The following is an 8,050-nucleotide window of genomic DNA, read 5'->3' on the forward strand; positions in this document are numbered from 1 at the left end:
ATTAGTGGAGCCGTACCCGCGTCACCGCCAGGTCACCCTCATGCTCCGCCTCCTGGGCCCGCCTAGGATACTTGCAGTGAAGGATGGGGAAACTGGAGTTATGGAGGGGGTGGGTGGAGGGAGGGGCCCCGGAGGTGTAGGAATCCCCTCTCCCCCTCCCGCGCCAAGCACTTTCTCTGAGACCTCAGAGTCCCGTTCTATCTCCGCTCTAGTTTCCCAGCAGGCGCCTCCATCAGGCGCCATCCTTCCTCTCCACTCGGGTTTCACAGAGGCTGGATGGAAAGGCGCCACGGAGTCTTGTAAACAGCATCTAGGACAATGTCCTCCATCTCAGCCCCAGCCTCTGCCTCAATTTCTCTGTCTGCTTCTCTCTTCTTCATTCCTTTGAGACCGCCTGCTTCCTTAGAACCTTTTATAGGTGGGGAAGGGCGGTGGCTCTGAGCTCCAGGATCTCCAGAGTTGGTTTCAAGGTGGCAGGTGTGTGTGACATACCATTGGTTCCTGGAAGTCTCTTCTGGGATCCTTCTACTGGTTTCCTTTTATGCTTTGAGGAGCGCTGGAAGGCTCTTGTTAGCTGGGACGTGGGTCTTTTGCAAGATGGATATCACCGCAGGAGGGCTTGGGAATTGACAGAGGCTAAGACTCATAACTGGACCCCACAAACAGCATGGAGCTTTCCCCACGTCAACACTTGTTATTGATATTTCTTTCTTTTATACAGGATTTCCTATGTAGCTGTTGTTCCCCTATGTCACTATGTTGCCCAGGCTGGCCTTGAACTCATGACTTTCCTGCCTTCAGCATCTGGACTGTTGGGATTACAAGAGAACACACTTGGCCTGAAAGTGACATCTAAAACACCCTTGTATGTTCGTGAGTTTGTCTGAGCATATGTGGAGGTTAGAGGGTGTCCGTGCATTTTGGTCTTTACCGTCTACAATGCTCCAGTCTTGATCGTTCTTGTTGACCATGGACCGCTGGATTCCATGAGTTCTTCTGTTTTTCCAGGCATCCCCTGTGGCTACAGGTACTCCTTGCTGTGTTCCTTGCTTTGAGAGATTGCCCCTCAGAACTGCATGCTGTAGCCAAGGCTGACCTTAAACTCCTGATCCTTCTGCCTCCACCTCCTGAGTGTGCACCACCATGTTCTATGGTGTTGGGCATGGGGATCAGGGACTCATGAATGCTTGGAGTCCCAGCTCATAAACACCATGCCAATTTTCCCTCATTGCAGACCCAATTGTGATGTTGCCAGCTGGCCAAAGACTGAAGCTTTTTCCTCCCTCCTTCCTTCCCTCCCTTCTCTCTTTCTTAGTCAAATTGTTTTCTTCCAAATTCACCCCCCTCAACTTCAAGTCTTCCTGTTTTGGTTTTATTTTGTTTATTTATTTATGTATATGGGTGTTTTGCCTGCATGTCTGTCTGTGTACTGCACATACATATAGTGCCACCAGAAGCTAGAGAGGACATAGATCCCCTGGGACTGGAGTTACAGATACTTGTGGGCTGCTATGTGGGAGCCTAGGTCCTTTAGCAGCCAGAGCTCTTAATCACTGAAGCATCTCCAGCCAACCCCCAGATTTTTAAATTAATTTGACTGGTAATGCCTGACCCCATCCCCTCTTATCTCCCTCCCACTCCTATCAGCCCCCCTCCTTTCTACCCTTCCCTATCCTACATTCACAGTTTTTTGTCTTGTAGCCCATTGAGATGTACCAGGAATGTCTGTGTAGTCATGGGTAGCCTTTGGATTCTGGTGCACATCCATGGGTATAACACTGTAGAAATTGGTTACCACTCTGCCAGAAGTCATTAGAAACCAATAGTTTAGCAAGGAGAGATGTGGTCCCATAAGCCCTTCTCCAACCCATGATTGATTGCTGATAGAATCGATCTTGTGCAGGTTGCAGAAGCCTCTGTCTGTTTATGACTGCAATATCTGTGTTGTGCCTACCCAGAAGATGCCACTGTGGTCCTGCTAAAAGTTACCCCTCTTATGTTCCCAGTACTTTAGCTGGCAGGGTATTAACATCCTGTTTGGGGCTGAGCATGCCTCATTCTTAGCACCTTAAGCGGTTCAGGAGCTTCTGCATTCACCACTCCCCCCTGCGGAATCTTCTCTGCTCAAGATTGGGAATAGCACTTGTCTGTGGGTATAAACATAAATGTTTAGAAGTCAATCAACTTAGAAGAACAACAGGAATAAGCCTCCTCCTCCTGCAAGGCTATGACTTCCCCAGCTGTGAGTGTTTAAACAGCGTGGAATTAAACTTCTGAAAACACGAAGTAGTAGAACTTCTGTCTAGAATCATCAGTGAGGGGATTGGGGTGATTGGGGTAGAGCCCCACCTAGAATCCCTCAGTGAGGGGTCAGAGTGGAGCCTCTGCCTAGAATGTGTCTGTCCCTTATTCCATCTCCAGCACTACATAACAAAGTAAGGATATTTAGCCTAAATCCAATGACCACATCCTTTTCTAAGTGCTTTATGGGTACTTGGTGCTTGCTTAGGTTTTAACACAGTGATTGGAGGTACAGGCTCATGCCAATTTTGGAAATCGGAAATGGAGGCCCAAGGAAGGTGGAGAGCCGGACTACAATGTGGAGACATTTTGTTGCTGGAAATAGGCCATGAACCGGAACATCCCAAACCCAGTCTCTCAACAGCGCTTGCAGGACTCCTGCTACTTTGTTGCTTGGTATTAGACAAATAAAACAAGCTGGTGGCCAAACGTCTTTCCTTCGAAGAATACACTGTTGCTAGGGTCCCACACCATCAGGAAACCTGCAGCCAGGGCATGCACCTGTGCATATTCTCCCACGCATGCTGGGTGTTGGCTGTGTGAGTGCAGTTGATCCAGTCCTGGATCTGCCCTGTCTTTGTAAGGGTTGGGGATCTGTGCTGTAAGGGGTGGCTACACTAACACCTCTTCCCCACATCCAACTCACAGTCTCTCCCCGGAGCTTCCTGCCAGTTCCTCATCCTGATCTTAGGCCATGACATAGGTAGGTCTTGCTTCTCTGTGTCCTAGTGGTACTTAGTTTAGTAAGTGGTCCTGGCTTGGCTTGAGTTCTCTTCAGCTGTGGGGATGGGAGATAGAGATGCAAATGACTATTTTGTGTGGGTTTAGGGCAGGGATACTAAGTCTAATCCAAGCACTGCCTGTCACTGTGGATTGTATGTGTGTGTGCTTGTGTGTGTGTTTATTTGAGTGAGGGGTGTTAGCCAGGGCCACTCCATTTTTGTTAAATGGTAACAATCCCTGACAATTTGTTCCCTATCTCCAATGACTTGTTGTTCTAGATCCTTGCCCTTTTCATCCTGAGCTGATTCAGACAGCTGGAAGGCAGTTCCAGCATGTACCATGGGCTGCTCCTCAGTCTTGTGACTTATAACCTCCACCTTCAACTTCTGTTTTTAACAGATATAATTTTATTTTTTATTAATTAATTAATTAATTAATTAATGTACTTTACATCTGATCGGAACATCCCCCTCCTCTCCTCCCACACCCTCCCTCTCACCTACCCTTCTTCTATGCCCTTCTTTTATGCTCTTCCTTTCTCCTCAGAGGAGGAGAGACATGCCTTGGCATGTCAAACTATATTAGGACTGGGTGCACCTTCTCTTCTCGAGACTAGACAAGGCATCCAGTTAGGTAAACAGAGTCAGAGACATCCTTTCTTCCTGTTAGAAGTCCCACATGAGGACCAAGCTGTTATATACATATAGGGAGACTAGGTCTATCCCACCATGCTCTCTGGTTGGTGGTTCAGTCTCTGTGAGTCCTTATGTGCCAAGGTTAGCTGATTCTGTAGGTTTTCTTGTGCTGTCCTTGACCTCTCTGGCCCTTTCAGTCCTCTAACATCTAAGGAGGGGCAGGACTCTGCCATGCGGGCCTGGTCTCTCTCCAGAGCTCACACTGTGCTGTTATCTGTTCATCTATGGACTTCATAACTCTAATGAATCTCCTACCCAGGAAGAACAACCCACCCTTGAACTCTGTTCTAGTTTTAAGTCTGCTGCTGCAAGAAAACACTCTGACAAAAAAATAACTTATGGGGAAAAGGGGCTTATTTTGGCTTACGATTCTAGGTTATAGCTCAACTGTTGTGGAGAAGTCAAGATAGGAGCTGGTCATGTGACATTCAGTCACGAGCAGAGAAATGAGTGCCTGCATGCTTGTCTCGTTGCTTCTCACTTTTAGCTTCATTTCTCCACTCTTACACTATCTAAGATCTCTAACTATGGAATGGCGCTGCCCACAGTGGGCTGGTTTTTCACATATTGGCTAATGTAATTAGGGAATCCAATAGACAGGCTCCCAGCCCAACCTAAACAGACAATACCTTATTTAGACTCTCTTTCTAGATGAGTCTAGACTGTGTCATCAAATTGACAATGAGTGCTAATCTTCGAAGACCATGAACCAGAAAGGACACAGTATTCTCTGTTGGAGCACAGGGGTGTTTGGAGTAGAGGGATCCCCCGAGATGAGGGTAGAGTTGGTGCTGAGCTGTGTCTGTCTCCTCAGTTCCTTCCTGCAACACCAGCTAGCCAAATGCAGACCCTGTGATCCCACTGCTTTTGCAATGGAAGGAGGTGGCTCTAGTGGGCACATAGCCAAAAGGTGGGGCTGCAACCCACGCCACTAAATATATGCACTTATCACAGACCAGGGCAGGCTAGGTCTTCACAGATCTTCACACAGTTTGGTGAGCATAACTGCAGGCATGGGAGGTAGGTCACATCTTCCTGGGCTCTGTGTAGGATAAAGAAGGCAAGAAGGCAAGAGTCACCCTGGGGACCAAGGGGACCATGGGAACGGGAAAACCCCAGCCTTTTGTGTCAGATGGCTTGCTCCTTCCTTCATATGGAGAAGGAGTAGAGTTTTCAGCCAAACAAAGCAGAAGCCTGGGCTTCACTCCTAGAACTGAATAAACTGAGTTGGTACCACACACTTGTCATCCCAGCACTTGGGAAGCGGAGGCAGGAGAATCAGTTTGAGGTCAGCCTGGACTGGACACTGTCCTTACGTCTTTTTTTTTAAATTGTATGTATGTGAGTGCACTGTTACTGTCAGACACACCAGAAGAGGGCATTGGATCCCATTACAGAGGGCTGTGAGCCACCATGTGGTTGTTGGGAATTGAACTCAGGACCTCTGGAGGAGCACTCAGTGCTCTTAACCCTGAGCCATCTCCCCAGCCTGACACTGTCCTTAAAGTAAAAAAGTTTGCTGGTCATGGTGGCATAAACCTTTAATTCCAGACCTTCGGAGACAGCAGCAGGAATATCTCTGAGTTGAAGGTCATCCTGGTCTACTTGGGGAGTTTTCAGGCTAGCCAAGGCTATGTATCGAGACCCTATCTCACTGCTCCCAAAAGGTTATGCATGTATGTTTCTGGATTGTTCTGGATGCTTGGGCTCATATGTGACATCAGCATATATGTTTGAGCCTGAATTTATTTCCAACAGTGTGGTGTTAGTATGAAAGTTGTATGTGAGCAGGGGGTGGGATCTGTCACCTCCTGTCATCACCAAACAAACCATGAAGGGAAGGGGTTGATGTCAGAGAGCTCTCTCTTAGGGTGATCCACACCAAAGGCTATACCCTAGGTATCCCATTCCTCTCCCCTTGCCTCCTCCTCTCCCCTCTGCTTCTTCTCTCTTCTCCCTCTCTCCTTTCCTCCCATATGTTCCTCACTGGCCTGAAACTCCTGATCCTCCTGTCTTCACATCCTGTGTTCTGGAAGGATAGAGGGGCTGCACTCAGTTCTGTGCCATGCTGGGGACTTTGAACCTGATACACGCTCAGCAGGCAGTCTACTCACTGAGCCCTGAGCCCAGCCCCTTGAGCTTTCTCAGTGTACTCTGGGACAGCCAGGCAGCTTCATCTCAGCTGCTCCTGACTCCCTTCCTTAGCCTTGAGAAGAAGGGTGCAGATGGAGATACTGTCCCAGCCTAGCCTCTGCTCCTCATAAAGGCCGTGTCCTCTTTGGAGTACATATGTACGGACGGGCGATGATGGCATATGGCCATCGTATTTGTCTATGAATGGGAGGAAACACCGACAGAAGTTGTGGTGTATGGAGGGAAGTATTCAGGCTTACAGTGCAAAGGCCCTCCATGGTTTTCTCCTTTTTGAAACTATTTATTGATTTTGTGTATATGAATATTCTATGTACATCTGCATGCCAGAAGAGGGCACCAGATTACTTTACAGATGGTTGTGAACCACTGTGTGCTTGCTGGGAATTGTACTCAGGACCTCTGGAAGAACAAATTAAAAAAAAAAAAAAAACCCAAAAAACCGATCCCAGTCAGGTGTGGTGGTATATACCTTTGACCCCAGCATTTGGGAGTTTGAGGCCAGCCGAGTCGACATAGCAGCCAGGGCTACATAGTAAGACCCTGTCTCAAAACAACCAAGAGGACTTACCTGGCAGGGGAGATACCATGATCATGAAGGTGGTTTTCCCAGGGCGAGGCTTATCCATTGCACTCTGGATGTGCTGACCCCTGCAATTTTCCCAAATGCGGGAAACTCGACTGCATAATTTGTGGTAGTGGGGGACTGAGTTCGTGCTCCCCCCCAAAAAAACAAAACAACCAAGGGGGCTAGAGAGATGGCTCAGCGTTAAAAGCACTTGTTCTAGCACAGGACTGGGGTTCAGTTTGCCACACCCACACGATGGCTCACAGCTATTTGTGACTTCAGTTCCACAGGATCTGTTGCCCAATTCTGGCCCCCATGGGTCCCACGCACATCGAGGCACAGTCATATAGGCAGGTGAAACACTCAGATAATAAATTAAAAATGACAACTCAAGAAAAGAAAGAAAGAAAACTGAAGAAGGGAACTCAAGTGAGCTGCAGCCAAGAGAGAAGAAACTGAGATGGAGACAAGTCCAAGTCTGGCCTGCAGCCATGGAAACTTGGGGTCAACTATGAGCAGTTCCTGGAGCTAAATGAGCACTTCCTGAAAGAACGCCGCCCTAAGGAGGAGGCTCTGGAGGCCTTGGCTGACAAACTCAAACTGACAAAAGGACGAGTTATACTTTGGTTCTCCCAGAAAAAGGACTGACATAATGGTCAAGCAGATGTCTAAGCCTCAAGCCCACAAGCCTTGGGGAAGATACAGGTACCACTGGACACCAAGAGAGACCACCAGGCAGAACCCCAAGAAAGAAAGAAAAACAGAAACAGTTATGTCCAGGCTCAGTTTGATGAGGCAATGAGTTTATTAGGACTTAATAAATAATTCTTAATAAAAGCCAGGTTACTATTTCTGTAATGAAATCTGGTGGTCAAAGCAAGTTGGGGGGTTTATTTATGCTTCCACATCACTGTTCATCATCTAAGGAAGTCAGGACAAAAACCTAAACTGGGCAGGAACCTGGAGGCAGGAGCTGGTGCAGAGGCCATGGAGGGTGCTGCTGACTGGCTGCTCTTCATGGCTTGCTCAGTCTGCTCCTTAGAGAACCCAGGACCACCAGCCCGGGGATGGCCCCACCCACAGATGGCTGGGCCTCCCACATCAATCACTAATTTAAAAAATACCATGCCAGACCAAGTGGTGCATGCCTTTAATCCCAGTGCTCGGAAGCAAAGGCAGGCATAGTTTGAGGCCAGCCTGGTCTACAGAGTGAGCCCAGGACTGCCAGGGCTACACAGAGAAACTCTGTCAACCCCCCTCCCTCAAAGAAAAGGAAAAAAAGAAAAGAAAATCCCCTCTAGGCTTGCCTGCAGTTATAACTCATGGAGGCATTTTCTCTTGTGAACTCCCTCCTCTCTGACGACTCTCTCTCTACCTTGTGTCAAGTTGACTTGGGCAAGGGCTTGCTTAAGGCAACATGGGTGACTCAGACAGCATTGAGTCCATCAGATTGGCCTGTGGGGCATTTTCTTGATTTCTGACAGGTGTGACACAGCCCACTGTGAACAGTGACATCGACTGGGCAGGAGATCCTGGGATGCAGAAAAGGCAGGCTGAACTTCCAGGAGGAAGTAGGTTTCATTTCCTCCATGGTCCTTGCCTCAGTTTCTGC

General features: G+C 48.2%; 1 non-coding gene across 1 annotated transcript; it reads left to right on the forward strand.

Annotated features, from left to right (window-relative positions):
• The first annotated feature begins 6,433 nt into the window (after positions 1 to 6,433).
• Positions 6,434 to 6,597, forward strand: LOC120094884 (U1 spliceosomal RNA). The gene has a single exon (XR_015630067.1). It is a non-coding gene; the product is annotated as a U1 spliceosomal RNA (small nuclear RNA).
• Positions 6,598 to 8,050: the final 1,453 nt, after the last annotated feature.

The sequence above is a fragment of the Rattus norvegicus genome, chromosome 9 (genome assembly GCF_021556685.1).
Source record: "Rattus norvegicus strain SHRSP/BbbUtx chromosome 9, alternate assembly SHRSP_T2T, whole genome shotgun sequence".
NCBI lineage: Eukaryota > Metazoa > Chordata > Mammalia > Rodentia > Muridae > Rattus > Rattus norvegicus.